The sequence below is a fragment of the Protopterus annectens genome, chromosome 1.part1 (assembly GCF_019279795.1).
Source record: "Protopterus annectens isolate FY-2018-M chromosome 1.part1, PAN1.0, whole genome shotgun sequence".
Taxonomy (NCBI): Eukaryota; Metazoa; Chordata; order Ceratodontiformes; family Protopteridae; genus Protopterus; species Protopterus annectens.
This window is the reverse complement of record NC_056726.1, coordinates 1,887,564,914-1,887,582,094: the sequence shown is the minus strand read 5'-3', so window position 1 is coordinate 1,887,582,094 and position 17,181 is coordinate 1,887,564,914.

The window sequence follows — 17,181 nt, the reverse complement described above, 5'->3', positions numbered from 1 at the left end:
AGTGTAAACCTGTGTGGTCAGGTCTGTGTGCCCAATTCTTTCACCCGTGAGTATTACATCACATGTTGTGACTGATGTCCTACTGACCAGGTACATAGGTGTTACTGATGCAAATGATACAACATATATATTTGCATGGAGTTTATGGCCATTACTATGTCAACAGGCATTTGTTCATCACTACCATCTTGTAGGATATTGACATAACTCACAGACTCCATGAGTGCTCACACTTTACAGGCATCAGCCAACACTGTTAGCTACAGACAGTCAGCATTCGCTTGTATCATGGTTAAATGGATTCCAAGCAGTAGAAGACCCAGGACTGAGTTTGTTGAAGACTACTGCTTATAGATCAGCTATTGGAGGTAGATGTTTATTTATGTATTTTTATTAGTATTTGTGCCATCAATAGGCCACATGCAATGACAGTACCATGAATACCTAACTGGGTGCTTTATACATGATGCCTGATTGGGGGATATAGTCATTTGGCTTGGCTCAGTCCAGGGTGTTGTATGCCCTGATGTCTCTTCATCCAGGTCCTTGGTGACTGCCTTGGAAATGTCCACCACATTTAACAGTCAGGATCCCCTGTCAGACATACAAATGGTATACAGTTAACTGTGTGTAGGCCACATATATGTGTGTTGATCAGCTCTATGATGATTGCTCCTACAGCCCTACTGATATGGGTATTTGGGCAAAGAGGTTTATAGTTCTGGTGGTCAATGCATGCATCACCTCTGTGCAAGGGTATTACAGTTGCCATTGTCCAGTCAGCTGGGGTTCAGCCAGTGGCTTCAGTGTGATTGCAAGGTGTTCCTAATGGTGTTAGTAATCCATGACACATCCCATGTAGGATGCAGCCTGGGATGTTAGCATGCCCAATAGATGCTGTGTATCCTCCATAGAAAGATTGCTTATGACCTGCTCTTTAGATATGGAAGTTAAGAGACAGATTGTAGGAATATCATGTGTCACATGTGGTGGGGACAGGAGAGTAAAGTTGATGCAGAACTTGTGGAACTACATGTTAGCTATGGCTACAGGCCCATTCTATGTGACATCATTAAGTATAAGTTCACAGATAATCTGGGCCTGTGTTTTGAGGTTACACGTGTACCAACACTGTGAGTTGTAGTTCTGCATTGTGTTGGTGGCTAATTTTGTCACTTGCTGTGTCTACACAAGATCACAACACTATGTCATTGTTGTAGCTGAGGAGGTTATGTCACCATTTTGGGAAGGTCACCCTCACCCCAACTGTCACACAGCAATGTCCACCTCCTATTGTATAGCCTGAAAATGGCAGTTGTCCACCAGGCAGGTCTGCTGTGCCATAAGGAGCCTATGTTCCTCCTGTCAGTTACAGCTGAGTTCATGCAGTTGTAATGCTGCTGCATAATGCATGGGTGTACAGCTCCGCTGCCTTGACATATCTGATGGAGTCTTGCAGTACTCTCCAGCCACATGTGCACACATGTTCATAGTATGTGCCATGCTACACAATATGATCCTGTGGAAACATCTGCAGCAGGAACAGCATGAGGAAGGGCCACCCAGCCCACCACCATTGCCAAGGTCCTCACAGGCACAGAGGGACTCAGAGGAGGAGGCCCCTGAGCCTGCTCCTGTAGGCAGACGGACACGTGTCCAGTATGCTCAGGCCTTTGCAAAGAGGCAATGCATAGGACACACACTGACACTGTAGAGACCCCAGGGACTGACACCTCTCTCTGAATCGCACACACAGTAAAATGGATGATACACACATCACATTACCTGTAACTTACCATGTATAGGCAGTGTACTTTGTTCAGCCAACGTAGGCGCCTCTCAAGCACCATAGTCACAACTGCCACAAGCACAAGGTAAGTCAGTCTTCTTAACAATAAATTAATGGATTAGTATGTTTTGCTAGCATATCTGTGGTAATCCTGCATGCATGCAAGGGAATGGGGTGGCCTACCAGGAAAGAAGCACAGAACTGACAACTATGTGGGACACCAGGAAAGGTCTGGCCAAAACTAGTGTCCACACACTATGCAGTAGTACCCAAAGTGGCAAATCCCACTGCAGTATATGTGTGGGGACAACTAACTTGGGGGGTCATAGGTCACAGACATGGATGTCAGTGTGTGGGGATCCCATACCCACCCCTCACACCCACACAGCAAATCAGTTGTAGGAAACCAGAGAGAAATGTCTGGTAAAAGCACACAAATGGTGGCAATGTTGAATTATCCCCTACAGACTCACCCAGTGAGAGTACAGCAGGACCCACAGTTGCAGTAAGGCTAAGAAGGGTAAGAAGTCTGAAACTCAAATGTATGGCAGTACAATCTGACCTGTGCTCTTTACTGATATGGCTCTAGTCCCCAAGACAGGGCACAATAGTATGGTAATGGATCCAAAATGTAAAGCGAGTATCAGCACAGTATGTGCAAATGTGTACAGTTGACAGGTGTGCCCCCCATATACCCACACAAATGCAGTAACATGTATGTTTGCAGGGAAATAGCAGGATAGCACACATTGGCAGGGCTTTACCAATACACATAAAGACATGTTGCCTTTCCACAACATGCAGTGGTTAGTGAGCTATGTGTATGCATGGTTAATACTGTCTGGATCTGGCCAGCACGTTCTCCTGGCAATCATCTTGTAGTGCCATAGGTACAGTGCTGTCTTTGACAGGGCCATATGCAGATAACTGCAGTGCCAACTGTAATGCATGTCAGTGACACCCACTCTGCTGCCACTGACATACCTGGAAGTCACAGTACTATGTGGAATATACTACACATATAAGTGACATCTGGAAGGATGTGTAGCTGAGGTGCCAAGGCATTTGTGAATATAAATGTTTTTGGTACTGTTGGCAGTGGTTATTCTCAATAATCTTTTTTTCTTATGTTTGCTTTTACATATACTGGACATGCATGCACAGTAGATTGCACTCTGTACCCACACACATAACTCCCAACCTCTGACAGCAAGATGTCTGGACAAGGGCATAAATAAAAGTGGAACAAAGGCATAATGATAGGCATGTGTTGTAAATATCACCCTAATATACTGAGAGAGATGGTACGGTGAGGGGTTTGCAGTAGCGGGAATTGTCTGAAGGTTATGTAGTCTGAAACAGTAATGTCTGTCATTATTTTGTAACATCACTCTTCAATTATATGTAACTAACTTGACATAAAAACACCTGGACAACCTGCCAAAAATGTACAGGTGAGAGGTATGCCCACATAAAGATATGACATCCCAGGTTAGAAAGCTACCACACAAGCAGGAGATCCCTGGCCAGTATATCACCAGGTTGCTGGACTGTTTACACAGTGCGTCATTACTAAACTGGCTGTAGCCACACCTCACAAATGGCCTTGTTGGACAAGAATCTACATAGCTGCCCTCGTAATATTGGTCTATGCTTCAATCAACTGTGATGATCTAAGGATGTCTGGTACTAGGTAATGACACAATACATTGCAGTCAGACTACAAATATGTCAGAAAATGTCTGCTAAACAAATTAAGTACCCTGAGGAAAGTCATGTGTACTCCTGAGAGGTATGGCTGTACCCTAGACTGCAGTACATCTAACTATAGAAGGTCACACTGGGCATGCTCTTACACATAGAGAATCACAGGGCATGTTGGAACCCACATCGGAATATATGACTATATTGTGTATATATGTCTGTGCATACAGACAGCTATGTATATCTCTACTGTCCCCACACGCAGACATCAGACAGGATTACCCTCAGCTAGCTGTAGGCCACCCATATGTGATATATCTGCATCTGTTGTGTGAGATACACACACACACACACATACACACACATATATATATATATATATATATATATATATATATATATATATATATGGCAACAGAGTGAGTCACACACACGGGTACCCTGAATGGCATATAGTGATGTCCTGCTGTGGACAGTGGCATACCAGTTGTAAACAGTTGCACGTGTCAGCATAAAAGGTGAGCCCCATTGTGTAACAGTACTGAGGTTGGGTTTATAATATCACATCACCCGCCTGTATGTATTTGTGTGCGTGTGTGTGTGTGTGTGTGTCTGTCTGTCTGTAGGTCTAAGTATTAGGAGACTGTTCCCACTCAGTACACTTCACATTGCCTTACTTCACAAGATCTACTGCTGTCATTCACCTTAGAAGTACCATTGGACAGCAATTACCCCTATAAGCTCTGTAGTGCATGCAATAACTGTGTATCACTATAGTACAAATAATGAGATAGGTCGGGGTTCTAATCTGAACACTAAAACTGTGTGTGTGTGTGTGTGTGTGTGTGTGTGTGTGTGTGTGTGTGTGTGTGTGTGTGTGTGTGTGTGTGTGTGTGTGTGTGTGTATATGTGTGTTTGTGTATGTGTTGTGACAGTTGTGTATGCAAGAGTGAGGGAGTGTTTGTAGGTGAAACTGTTTTAGGTCATTCCCACCCACAACCCTTTTTATTGCCCCACTTTATCAGTCCTGCTGATGTCATTCCCCTTATCAGCACCTTTGGCCTGTCGTGAGCCCAGTAATCTCCATAGCACTTGCAATAACTGTGTAACACTGTAGTATAAATCAGTAGCTAGGCAGGGGTTCTAATCTCAGAGCCATGTGTGTGGGAGTGTAAGTGTGTTTGTATGTTTGTAAGAAGAAGTATTTTGATAAGTTTCCCATCCAGTGCCCTACTTTATCAGTCCTGTTGATGTCATTCCCCTTATCAGCACCTTTGGCCAGTTGTCAGCCCAGTAAGATCAGTAGCACGTGTGTTAACTACATAACATTATAATACAAATCAGTAGCTTGACAGGGGTTCTAATCTCAGATCTGGTAAATGTGTATGTGAGCATATAAGTGTGTTTGTATATGCTTGAACAAAGAAGTATTTTGAAAGATTTCCCACCCAGTGCCCTACTTTATCAGTCCTGCTGATGCCATTCCCCTTATCAGCACCTTTGGCCAGTTGTCAGCACAATAAAGCTCCATAGCGCATGTGATAACTGCGTAACAATATAGTACAAATCTCTAGCTAGGCAGGGGTTCTAATCTCAAGTCCTGCAAATGTGTGTGTAAGTGTATATGTTTGTAAGAAGAAGTATTTTGATAGGTTTCCCACCCAGTGCCCTACTTTTTCAGTCCTGTTGATGTAATTCCCCTTATCAGCCCCTTTGGTCAGTTGCTAGCCCAGTACACTCTGTAGTGTGTGCAATAACTGAGTAAAACTATAGTATAAGTCACAAGGTAGGTAGGTGTTCTAAGCTGAATAGTGGCAAGTAGGTGTGTTTGTGTGCGAAAATCATATCTTGTGTGGGCTGTACACTTCACAGCACCCTACATTAAAAGGCCTGCTGATGTCATTCACCTTAGAAGTACCTTGGGACAAGATGAATTAATTTAAGCTCCATGGCGCATCTGATAACTGCGTAACACTATAGTAAAAATAACTAGATAGGTAGGGTTTTAATCTCAATACTGGCAACTGTGTGTGTGTGCTTGGGTTAAAAATTATATCCTGTGTGGGTTATATCATTTTGATGTGTGTACCATCAATGCCTGTTTACCACCTCCTGATGGCATTACTTTATATAGTGTGTTAATGGCATCTGCCTCACATGCAGCATGTTAAACCATTGTACAGGCCATTCCAGTCATCTGTACAGATGTCTATGGAATATCTGGATGTTTTCAACCCATATGTCGTCTGTGTCCCCTAACAATGGCCATGTATGTAACATTGTTGCCAGATTGGTCACAGTTAGTGTACTGACACACATGCCAGCATCAGATATCATACCCTACTGAAAAATCATGCTGATACAACGTCTGTTACCCTATCACTTTTCCAGGCTTGTAGGAGCAATAGATGACTCCAGCTGCTATTCCTGATCTGTTATCTCACCATCCATAAAGGTATTGATAACAGTATGTGTTGTAAGAGGTAGTGGGTTATATCCCATGCATATAATCTATGTGGGGCATGTTGCGTATTTAGCACTATAGTACATTAAAGTGGATATGTAGGTTTACAAGTCTATCCATTGCAAACTGTGTCTGTGTTACTGTATGCACATCCACTGTGTCAGTCCTTACTGTGTGTATGTAAAGGATATACCATTTTGTCTCTCTGTTCCACCCTGTGAACTCAGAAATAAATACCACAAACATGTCATACACAGTATTATGCATGCCCCTCACCAACTGCATCAGGGTTGAGTGTATGGGAAAGAAATGGCAGGGGCAAAAGGTGCTGACACATGAATCTGTTGCAGTAAATAAAATGGCTAAGCCGGTGAGGGGCCTACTGACAGTACTCCAATAACCTGTTCCACATGCATGAGCCTGTGGTACTACACAACACTGAGGTGACATTTCTGAAGGCTACCTGTCTGTGACAAGGGGTATATATGTCAGGTCAGACTGTCTGACAACAGTGTCCATCACACACTGTTGCATGCATACATACCTGGTAAATGCACATATAAATCTGTACCTTGGCTATGAAATGGTTGGTGTATTTCCACTCTGCCATACTCCATGTTGGTAATGTCTGCAGGGCCACATCCTGCAGACACACAGACATCTGGAACACAAACATAATACAGCATATCAGACTACATTCAGTCACTGGTACTAACAGCAATAATGCATCATGGCTAATAAGGTGCATACACCATTATGTGTACCCATAACAAATGCAAGCAGACGGCACCTTAAACAGTATTATATAGCCATACTGTACTATATTCACCCTGTGGATCAGACTCATATTAGCCTGTCCCTGCATCAATGGTATGGATGACAAGGATGTGGCTCAGGTATCATGATATGTACAGGGTGTGGTGTGGGTTTGCCAGTGACCTAGGCTGGGCCATATGGTCAACATCCATGTGTGTGTGTTTGGATTGGTATACTTTAGATGGACAGTGCAGAGGTGCCTGGTGTGGATGTTACTTGCCTGTGATACAGATGTGTGTGTGTGTGTGTGTGTGTGTGTGTGTGTGTGTGTGTGTGTGTGTGTGTGTGTGTATGTACACAGCCATGCCATGTGGCTTCCTTACACAGGGGTAGGTTGGACAGCTGTGGACCGTACATGGTAGAGTGTCTGGTTCATGGTCTGTGGCCATGGACACATGAACTGTCCTGCCAGGGGTCTCACTGGCACCACCAGACCCAAGGCCAGATGCAGTACTTCTTCCTGATGATGACTGCTGTTTGCTGGATATGTGTCCTTGATGGGACTGACCAGGATCACGTGCCCATGGCCTGATCCATTGTGATGTGGACAGCAACCCCCCTTCTGTGGTGCTGGTGTCACTACTGTTATAGGAGTGTGAAGGTGCATGGCTCTGTAGAATCTCAGCTGATGTTGATGCTGACCTACATCCACCTGCCCGACACCCATCTCCCACCACACCCTCGAGCACAGACACGCCACTGTCGAAGACTGCCAAGGTCTCAACCCACCATCTATTCATGACCTCAGTATTTTGGCATGTGGCCTCAACAAGGTCATGTATGTCACCACTTAAACCAGGAAGAGCTGAATCCACCACCCTGAGTATATGTCTAGTTTTGCATTCACTATGTGCCTGTGCATCTATGACAGCTCGAACATGCATCTGGGGACACCTGCTGTGGCACTTGTGACTGCGGCCTGATGAGCAGCATTCCCCCTGTGAGTACCCCTGTCCATCCACCTGTGTGGGACCTCACCTTCTCTCTGGCTATGGACAGTGTCTACACTCACACCTGCCATAGTCACCATGCTAGCCTGTTCCATGCCACCACCTGCCATCACCTTCCAACTGTCCATCATCTGAGTGTGGGATGCCAATTGATAGCACAGATTCAGCTGCTGACAACACCACCTGTGCCTGAATATGACCATCATCATTGCCAGAGTCTAGAGAGGCACTGACATCAGATACTGAGTGGGAGGGACTGCAACCACCATGACCATCTGTGGGGGAAAGACAACATATGTAAATGAATACCTCCACTATACCATTTGCTGCTACACACACACACACACACACACACACACACACACACACACACACACACACACACACACACACAGACACACACACACACATGCACATGCAGGCACATACACACACATACAGGTGAGGTGGCAGGCAGGCATTACACAGACCTCACAATAGCCAACTGGTGACATTCACAACACAGTCAGATCAGTACATACACACCCTGGACAGGCCATCAACATCATGCAGTGCGCCCTTTCCACTTCCTGTTACACCTTATATACACCTCTGTGATATGTGAGTAGTGTTAGTGGTGATGGCCTTCAAGTAGCACATACTGCACCCATGTACACATAATTGCTGTTCACCTGTATAGCACAATGGCAACTCCTACAAAACATACCTCTCAACTGTGGAGAGTTTTGCTGAATGTCTACATGTGTGGCTCATATTTCTGGTCTGTTCTTCACAAATCCTGTATTTGTCTGACACATTACTGGGATGATATGAGGACTGGCGTCACTATCTAATGACACATTTTGAGTCTCACACTTCAAAACCTGCAGTGCAGGTATGTTATAACAGAGCCAATTACACTAACAACCTTCTAAGCTTACAGTGGACATTATAAGTGTAGACACTCCTGTTAACATGCCAGGTTTGATTGATATATAACATGAGACCACAGAAGTCATGTGATATCATTTCCCAACTTTAATGTGACCTATAAGTTGTGTAATCCAATTGAAAAAACAAACACATCAGTTAGGGGTAACATGTAGAAGTTGAAATACATACAACAGGCTGGATGCATTACTGTGCACACTTAAACTAATATTTTGTTAAAACACCTTTTGACTTCATAACAGCAGTCAGTCCTCTTGAGAAGGTATGTATCAGCATGGCATATCTCGACTTAACAATATTTGTATATTCTCCCTTGCAGAAGCCTTCCAACTCTGTCAGATTGCTAGGGCATCTCTTCTGCACAGGCCTTTTCAGGGTACCCCATAGATTCTCTATTGGATGTATATGTGGACTGTGGCTTGGCCCTTCCAAAACGTTGATTGTCTTCTGGTGAAGACATTCTTTTATAGATTCTGATGTATGGTGTGGATTAGTGTTGTGTGGAAAGGTGTAAGTCCTCTCCATCCACAGCTTTCTAACAGGCACATGATGATTTTAGGTCAAAAGGGACTGGTATTTTGAACTCTTCCTAATCCCCTCCACCTAGGCTACAGACCACCTTTCAGCTAATGAACAGCAACCCTGAAGCAGGACACTGCCATCACCAAGCTTCACCATGGCTTTTGGTGATGCACAGTGTTGTTCTTACATCTGCGGTGGTGCAGCGGTAGTGTTGTTGCCTCACAGCAAGAGGTTCTTCCATTCGATTCTCAGCTAGTGTGCGAGGAGTGCCTTCTGAGTGGAGTCTGCATGTCCTCCCCGTGGGTCGAGTGGTGTTCAGAAAGACATGCGTGACTGGGCGTGCCTTCGTTGAAGGTTGGGCATCGAGCTTGCAAGTCTGCACCGTGAAAATCAACTGCCAATCATTAGCGGACTGGAGTTCCATTGTGGCGACCCCTAACTGGGAAAAGCCGAAAGACAACAACAACAGTGTTGTTCTTGTGCCAGGCAAACCTTTTGATATTGTGACCAAAAAGTGCAATCTTGGTCTCATTATATCATAACACATTTCCCCACATGCTATTGGGGGACCTGATGCATTTTTCTTGAGAAATCTGCCAGACCTGGATGTTGTTCTGTGTGTAAGAAGGCTTCCATCTTCCAAACCTACCTCATGGGCCAGATGTGGAGAATACAGGAGATTATTGTCATTGCTGTGATTCCTGCAACTCCGGTAGTGTTGTTGTAGATCTTCTGGCAGCTTCCCTGACCAGTTTTGGTCTTGTCTTTTTCACACATTTGGAGGGATGTCCAGTTCTATGCAATGTCACTGTTGGCTCATATTACCACCACCATGTGATGACTGTCTTCACTGTGTTCCATGGTATATGCAATGCTGTGGACATGTGTGTGTGTGTGTGTGTACCCTTCTCTGTGCTGATCCCTTTCACAAATGAGATCCCTTTGCTGCTTCGTAAGCTGTATGCAAACTATGGGTGTTGCTGTAGCAGGCAACTGAGTAAATTTAGGATGATCCTGTTAGGACAGCTGGCCGATATTTGCTGTTAATCAAAGAGTCTCTGTAATTGATGGCAGGTGTGTACCCAAGAAGATGCAATGCTGTAATAATATCAAAAGTTGCTTCAACACTCTATTAGCTTCAGTCTGTGCACATATATACATCTAGCTTCTTGTAAGCTTTGTATGTGTCATAATTGTTCCCCTACCCCTACCAGATGTGTTTGTTTTACAACTGGACTGTACAGGTTATAAGTCACATGAAAGGTTGGAAGGGTTTGGAAATGTGTTATTGTGTTCTCATTTTTGTATTTCACAAATACCTGGCATTCTAACAGGTATGTGTACACCATTTATATGCACTGTATAACACTAATTTATAAAATATGTCCCTAGTTTTCGACCTACGTACCCCCATTTTTTCAGTCTTTCGCCCAGATTTCCTGCAATGACAGGTTGTGAGGTATGCTACAGATACGTGACATCTCCTGCAAAGAGGCCCCTGTGATGACCACTGTGATGCAATGCAGTTAACCCTATCACAATTAAACATGCAGATATTGCAAAATAGCTAAAGGTAACAGGTGTGTGCATGGTCACATGCATGACCTTAACATTCCTGGCGTACTGGTGAGCCACAACAGGAAAATCCCATTCTCACTGGCTTGAGGCTGCTGTCACACATGCAGACTAGAGGGACCTATGTAGTTGTGAGAGAGAGGTATTGTCAGCAGACTCACATTTGGCATTGGTACAAGATGACTGCTATGTGTCTACACAGGTACAGTACAAGCTATAATAGTACACAATTTTCTGTCCCACGTCATAGATGTGCACATGTGTGCATTACTAAACCCCAACCACAAATGCAGTTTGACCTGACATATGGATCTAGATACTCTAGTGAAGATAGTATGACTGTTACATGCTTAAATTGATGTGCACTGTGGCCTTACCTGGACACTCCTCAGCTGTTGCTTGGGTGCCACCCACCTCCACGACTGGTGTTTTATGTGTTGGTTGTTGTGTGGGAGCTGTCCCAAGGTTGGCATGGAGCTCCCCCATAGGTGTAAGTGGGGCCTGCATAGCAGGACCCCTACCTGTGGTGGAATGGTCCCTGGCCATGGCAGCAGCCCTTTGCCGGGCATGACGTATAAGGTCAGTTGCCCGATGCCTGACCCGATCATATGTGTGACCATGGTGGCTCAAGGTGTTCACTCTCTGGAGAAGGTCATCCCACAGGGCAGTCCATTCCTGCAGATTTTGTTGGCCCCTGCCAAACATCACCGCATGGTGCTGCAGTATTGCCTCTGTAATGGCTGCATTTTCCTCAGCAGTGTATGCCAGCTGATGCTGCATGGCACTTGGAAGACATAAACAGGGAAACACATCACAGGACCTCACGCATTGCCCAGAGTTATTTACAGAGTCAGTACATAAATATTGCTTATCAGTAGCCACCACTTACTACCGTGTCGTACCCCTGTCATCTATCAGCACAGTATGAACCTGCATTGTCCTGATGTGTCATGTTCCCCCCAATGAGGGCCAGTACATTGCATAAACCACCATTCATCATTCACATTTGTGTAGGGGGATGACAATGTCCCTCTTCCTTGCAGATGGGATGTCAATGGTGCTCAGGCTTTGCTTCCATACATTGCGTAATGGATCTGGAAGCATATGCCTGAGTTCATGTAGTAGGCAGACAGGAATGTTCTCAGGTCCCATGGAGACTTGCTTTTGTTGACTTTGATTACGCAGTATGTACCTGCTCCCTGATGATGAAGGCAGGGGTGCGGGTGCTGTGCATATCCACCTACACTGATGGCGAGCAGGGGGGTGATGTTTGCCCTAAACCTGTCTGCAGCAGGTTGCCTCTAGCTATGGTGTGTGTGTATCTGGTGTGATTGACCACCATTACAGGGTGGGTTGTGTTGTTGCCTCTGAGATTGCAGACATATGTGAATACGGCTTTGTGACTGCCCTTGACGGATGTGTCCAATTTGTATTCATAGTTAGCCTTACAGTACTTTATATGCTCATTCAGAAAAAAGTTGACTCACTGCCAAGTTGGTGCCTGCTCCTGCTCTGACCTGTTCAGCCAACATAGCGACCAATGATGTGGTTTGTGTATTGCTGATGTCCAGCAAAGGGGGTTACTCTACTTTGGTAGAGACAGGTTTTATAGGTAAGGTATTGCTGAGTCCATGCAGCTATGTCAGTGGTCATATGGCTGTTTGTAGTAGGCATGGACACAAGGTCATAACATGGTTGGACACCTCTGAAACTTCAACCTGGTAATCATGCTTATTCTGGTACACATGTCTGTGTCAGGACAATGCAACAACCAGTAGCTGTAGAAATCTAACTTTGTTGGATGCACAGAAACTGAGATTACAGACGTGTACAACATGTACAGCTTATTTACCTGACATTTTGCATCCCATTTCTGTTGTTATGAGGCAGCCAGGTACACCTACTCATACATAGATATGCACAGGTAATACCTGATATACATTTCTGTTCTATGACAGTATGGCACATGGTATTTACACTCTTGATTCTCAGTCATTCCTGTCAACCTGTTAGAGCAGGATATCTGGAGGACACCACACATACATGGGGGGGGGGGGCGATGAGCCAAAATTAATGACACTTTCTTAATATTGCTGTAGCACACTTAAGTCATTTGATAGCACAGTAGCCTTTACATTCACAGACATACCCTGGAGGATGTCTGACGCTCATATGGTAGGAAGAGAGGAGAAAGGCTAAGAGTGTGTTAGTGAGGGTAGGAATTTTTAATGTTGGTAGTATGACTGGTATGGAGCCAGAGCTAGCTGATAAGATGGACAAAAGGATGGTTGATATATTGTGTGTGCAAGAGGCCAGATGGAAGGGGCATAAGGCTAGGTGTAATGGAGTCGGGTCCAAATAGTTCTATCATAGTTTGGATGGGAGGAGAAATGGTGTAAGGGTAAACTTGAAGGAACAGTATGGCAAGGGTGATTTTGGAGGTGAAAAGAGTATCAGATAGAGTGATTTTAATGAAGCTGGACATTGATGGTATAATGATGACTGTTGATAGTGCATATGCTCCGCTAGTTGCTTATGCGATGGATGAGACAGAAAAATCTTTGTTTGAGTTGAATCAAGTGGTGATGACTACCCAAGGATGAGAGTGTGGTGATTGGAGCAGATTTCAATGGGCTTGTTGGTGAAGGGAACAGAGGGGATGTGGAAGTAATGGGTAGGTATGGTGTTAAGCAAAGGGATGCAGAAGGTGAGATGGTGGTGGCATTTGCAAAAAGGATGGACATGGCTGGTGAATACATATTGTAACAAGACAGAGGAGCATAGGGTGACATACAAGAGTGGAGAGGGATGTTCACAGGTGGATTATCTCCAATGCAGGAGGGCCTGTTTGAAGGAGATTGGAGACTGTAAATTGGTGACAGGGGAAAGTGTAGTTAGACAGCATGGAATGTGGGTCTGTGGGATGACACTGTTGATCAAGAGGAGGAGGAGAGTGTGAGGGCATCACCCAGGATCAAATGATGGAAACTGAAAAAGGGTGATTGTGATGTTGAGTTCAGGGAAGAGTTAAGATAGGCAGTGGGTGGCAGTGAAGAGTTACTGAATATCTGGGTAACTACAGCACAACTAGTAAGGAAGATGACTAGAAATGTGCTAGGTGTGACATCTGGACAGAGTAAGGAGGACAAGGGGACCAGGTGTTCGAATGAGGAAGTCTAGGGGAGTAAACAGAGAAAGAGGTTGACAAAGAAGAAGTGGGATTGACAGAGAGATGAAGAAAGTAAACAGGAGTATAAGGAGATGGGGTGCATGGCAAAGAGAGAGGTGGCAAAGGCTAAGGATGAGGCATATGAAGGGTTGTATGAAAGGTTGGACACTAAGGATGGAGAATAGGTCCTGTACCAATTGGTTAGACAAAGGGACTGATCTAGGAAGGATGTGCAGTAGATAAGGGTGATAAAGGATAATGAGGGAAACATACTCACAAGTGAGGATAATGTGTTGAGCAGGTAGAAAGAGTACTTTGAGGGGCTGTTGAATGAAGAGAATGGGAGAGAGACAGAGTAGGTTGGATGATGTGGGTATGGTGAATAAGGAAGTGCAACAGATTAGCAAGGAGGAAGTAAGGATAGCTATGAAGAGGATTAAGAATGGAAAGGGTGTTGGTCCAGATGACATACCTGTTGAAGCATGGAGGTGTTTAGGAGAAATGGTAGTGGTCTTTTTAACCAGATTGTTTAATGTAATCTTGGGAAGTGAGAGTATGTGTGAGGGGTAGAGAAATATTGTTTGATTACCAATTATAAGAATAAGGGTGATGTGCGGAGCTGTAGTAACTACAGAAGGATAACATTAATCAGTCACAGCATGAAGTTATGGGAAAGAGTAGTGGAAGCTAGATTAAGAAGGGAGGTGAGGATTAGTGATCAGCAGTATGGTTTCATGCCAAGAAAGAGCAGTACAGATACGGTGTTTGCTCTGAGAGTGTTGATGGAGATGTACGGAGAAGGTTGAAAGGAGTTGCTCTGTGTCTTTGTGGACTTAGAGAAAGTATATGACAGGGTGCCTACAGAGGAGTTGTATGTATGTGGAACTCAGGAGTGGTGGAGGAATCTGTAAGAGTGCTACAGGATATGCACAAGGGTAGTGTGACAGTGGTGAGTTCTGCAGTTGGAGTGACAGGTGCATTTATGGTGGAGGTGGGATTATATCAGGGTTCAGCTCTGAGCCAATTCTTATTTGCAGTGGTGATGGACAGGTTGACAGACAAGATCAGACAGGAGTCCCCGTTGACTGCGATGTTTGCAGATGACATTGTGATCTGTAGTGAGAGTATTTATTTTATTTTATTTTACATTTGTTGACCGGGATAGTCTGACTGGATACATGTCCATTTTCAGCAGAGGCCTGGGGAGAAAAGCTCCACTTAACAAAATAGTAGAGAGACAGTAAATACATAACTAAGTTTTAAACACGGGAAACATATCAAAATATTAACATAGGATACAAGCAGATACCATCTTTCAATATGTGCAGACATACATATGTAATGAGGCATGGGTAGATAACTAAACAGCAGATTGGGTACTAATACATGTTTTAGTGGAGTTGTTAATCAGGATTTGAGCAAGGGCAAAGCCAGTGTGATTTGAAGTAATTTTTGATGCCTTTTTTTAAATAGGGGAAGCAAAGTTTCCTCGGTAAGGTAAGCAGGAAGTAGATTCCAAGTTTTACCAACTGAGTTGGTAAATAGAGCATCTCCTGCAGAGTTGGTAGATTTCTGGGTCAGTATCATTAGTTTATTAGATGAGCATAGTGGCCTGAGGGCATTATGGGGGCTGATAATGTTTTTAAGGGCAGGGTTGTTTTCAGGTTGGTGGAGGACTTTGTGTGCTATTATAAGCTGGTTGACCTGCGGAATGGTAGGGAATTTTAGCCATCCTACAGCTTTTAGGTTTTGACAATAATGAGTCCTATATGCCATGCCAGTAGTGAATCTAGCTATATGGTTGTAACAGCCTGATAATTTATTGAGATCAGTTTTGGACAGGTTGTTGAGTACAGAGGAGGCATACATAAGGGTAGAGAGAAGGTGAGATCTTGCAATAGCTGCTCTAGCAAGAGGGGTGAGGAAAGGTTTGAGCTTGTACAGTGAGCCAAGTTTTTTGTTAATGGACTTAATAGTGTGATTAACATGCATATCAAATTAAGGTTGTTGTCTAACAGGTTGAGGAGACCCTGGAGAGGGGAAGATATGCTCTAGAGAGGGGAGGAATGATGGTCAGCAGGACTAAGACGGACTATATGTATGTGTGAATGGAAAGAAGGATAGAGGAATGGTGAGGATGTAGGGAGTAGAGTTTGCAAAGGTGGGTGAGTTTAAATACTTGCGACAAACAGTTCAGAGTAATGATGCGTGTGGGGAAGAGGTGAAAAAGAGAGTACAGGCTGGATGAGGAGGGTGGAGAAAAGTGTCAGGAGTGATTTGTGACAGACGAGTACCATTAAGAGTGCGAGGGAAGGTCTACAAGACGGTAGTGGGACCAGCTATGTTATATGGATTGGAGACAGTTGCATTGACAAAAAGGCAGGATTTAGAGCTGGACGTGGCAAAGTTAACGATGTTAAGATTTGCACTAGGTGTGATGAGAGTGGACAGGATTAGGGATATGTATGTTAGAGGGTCTGCCCAGGTTGGACGGTTTGGAGAATGGTCTGACCAAGCCAGAGAGTAGCAGGATTATGTTGGTTTGGACATGTGCTGGGGAGGGTTGCTAAGTATATTGGGAAAAGGATGGTAAGGATGAAGCTGCCAGGTAAGAGGAAATGAGGAAGGCCTATGATAAGGTGTACAGATATGGTGATAGATGGCATACAGGTGGTTGGTGTGACAGAGCAAGATGCAGAGGACAGGAGGAAATGGAGACAGATGATCTGCTGTGGTGACCACTAACAGGAACAGCCAAAAGAAAGAGAAGGAGATGTTGTATTGCCAGTCTTCACAGGTTGCCAATGATTTGCCAGACATAACACAACTCTATGAGTGAATGACTACAAATATAAAGCACACATATAGTCAGTGAGCATAACACTGGACAGCTGAATGGTATGAGCTCAGTATATCACATGCAGTTCAACACACACATCTGCAACAGTATTTCACTATGCAAATACCCTGTATAGGTCTCTCACATTTTTGTGACAGACATGTATGTCATAGTTGCATTCACAATTAACACATGGATATCTACAACATCCCAGTAGCTGGCCTAGCAGTGTCACAGAGTCAGTATTGTTCAACACACACTCCAGTAGTAGTCATTTGTGAGCTATCCTTTCCTGGGGTGACTCAGGGGACTGAGCTGTGATCTATGTCACTGCAGACAGACCCAGTTGCTATAGCTATAGGTTCTGATCAGCAATATATTAGTACAGCAAGTCTTGTTGAGACATATTTGTTGCACTTCCTA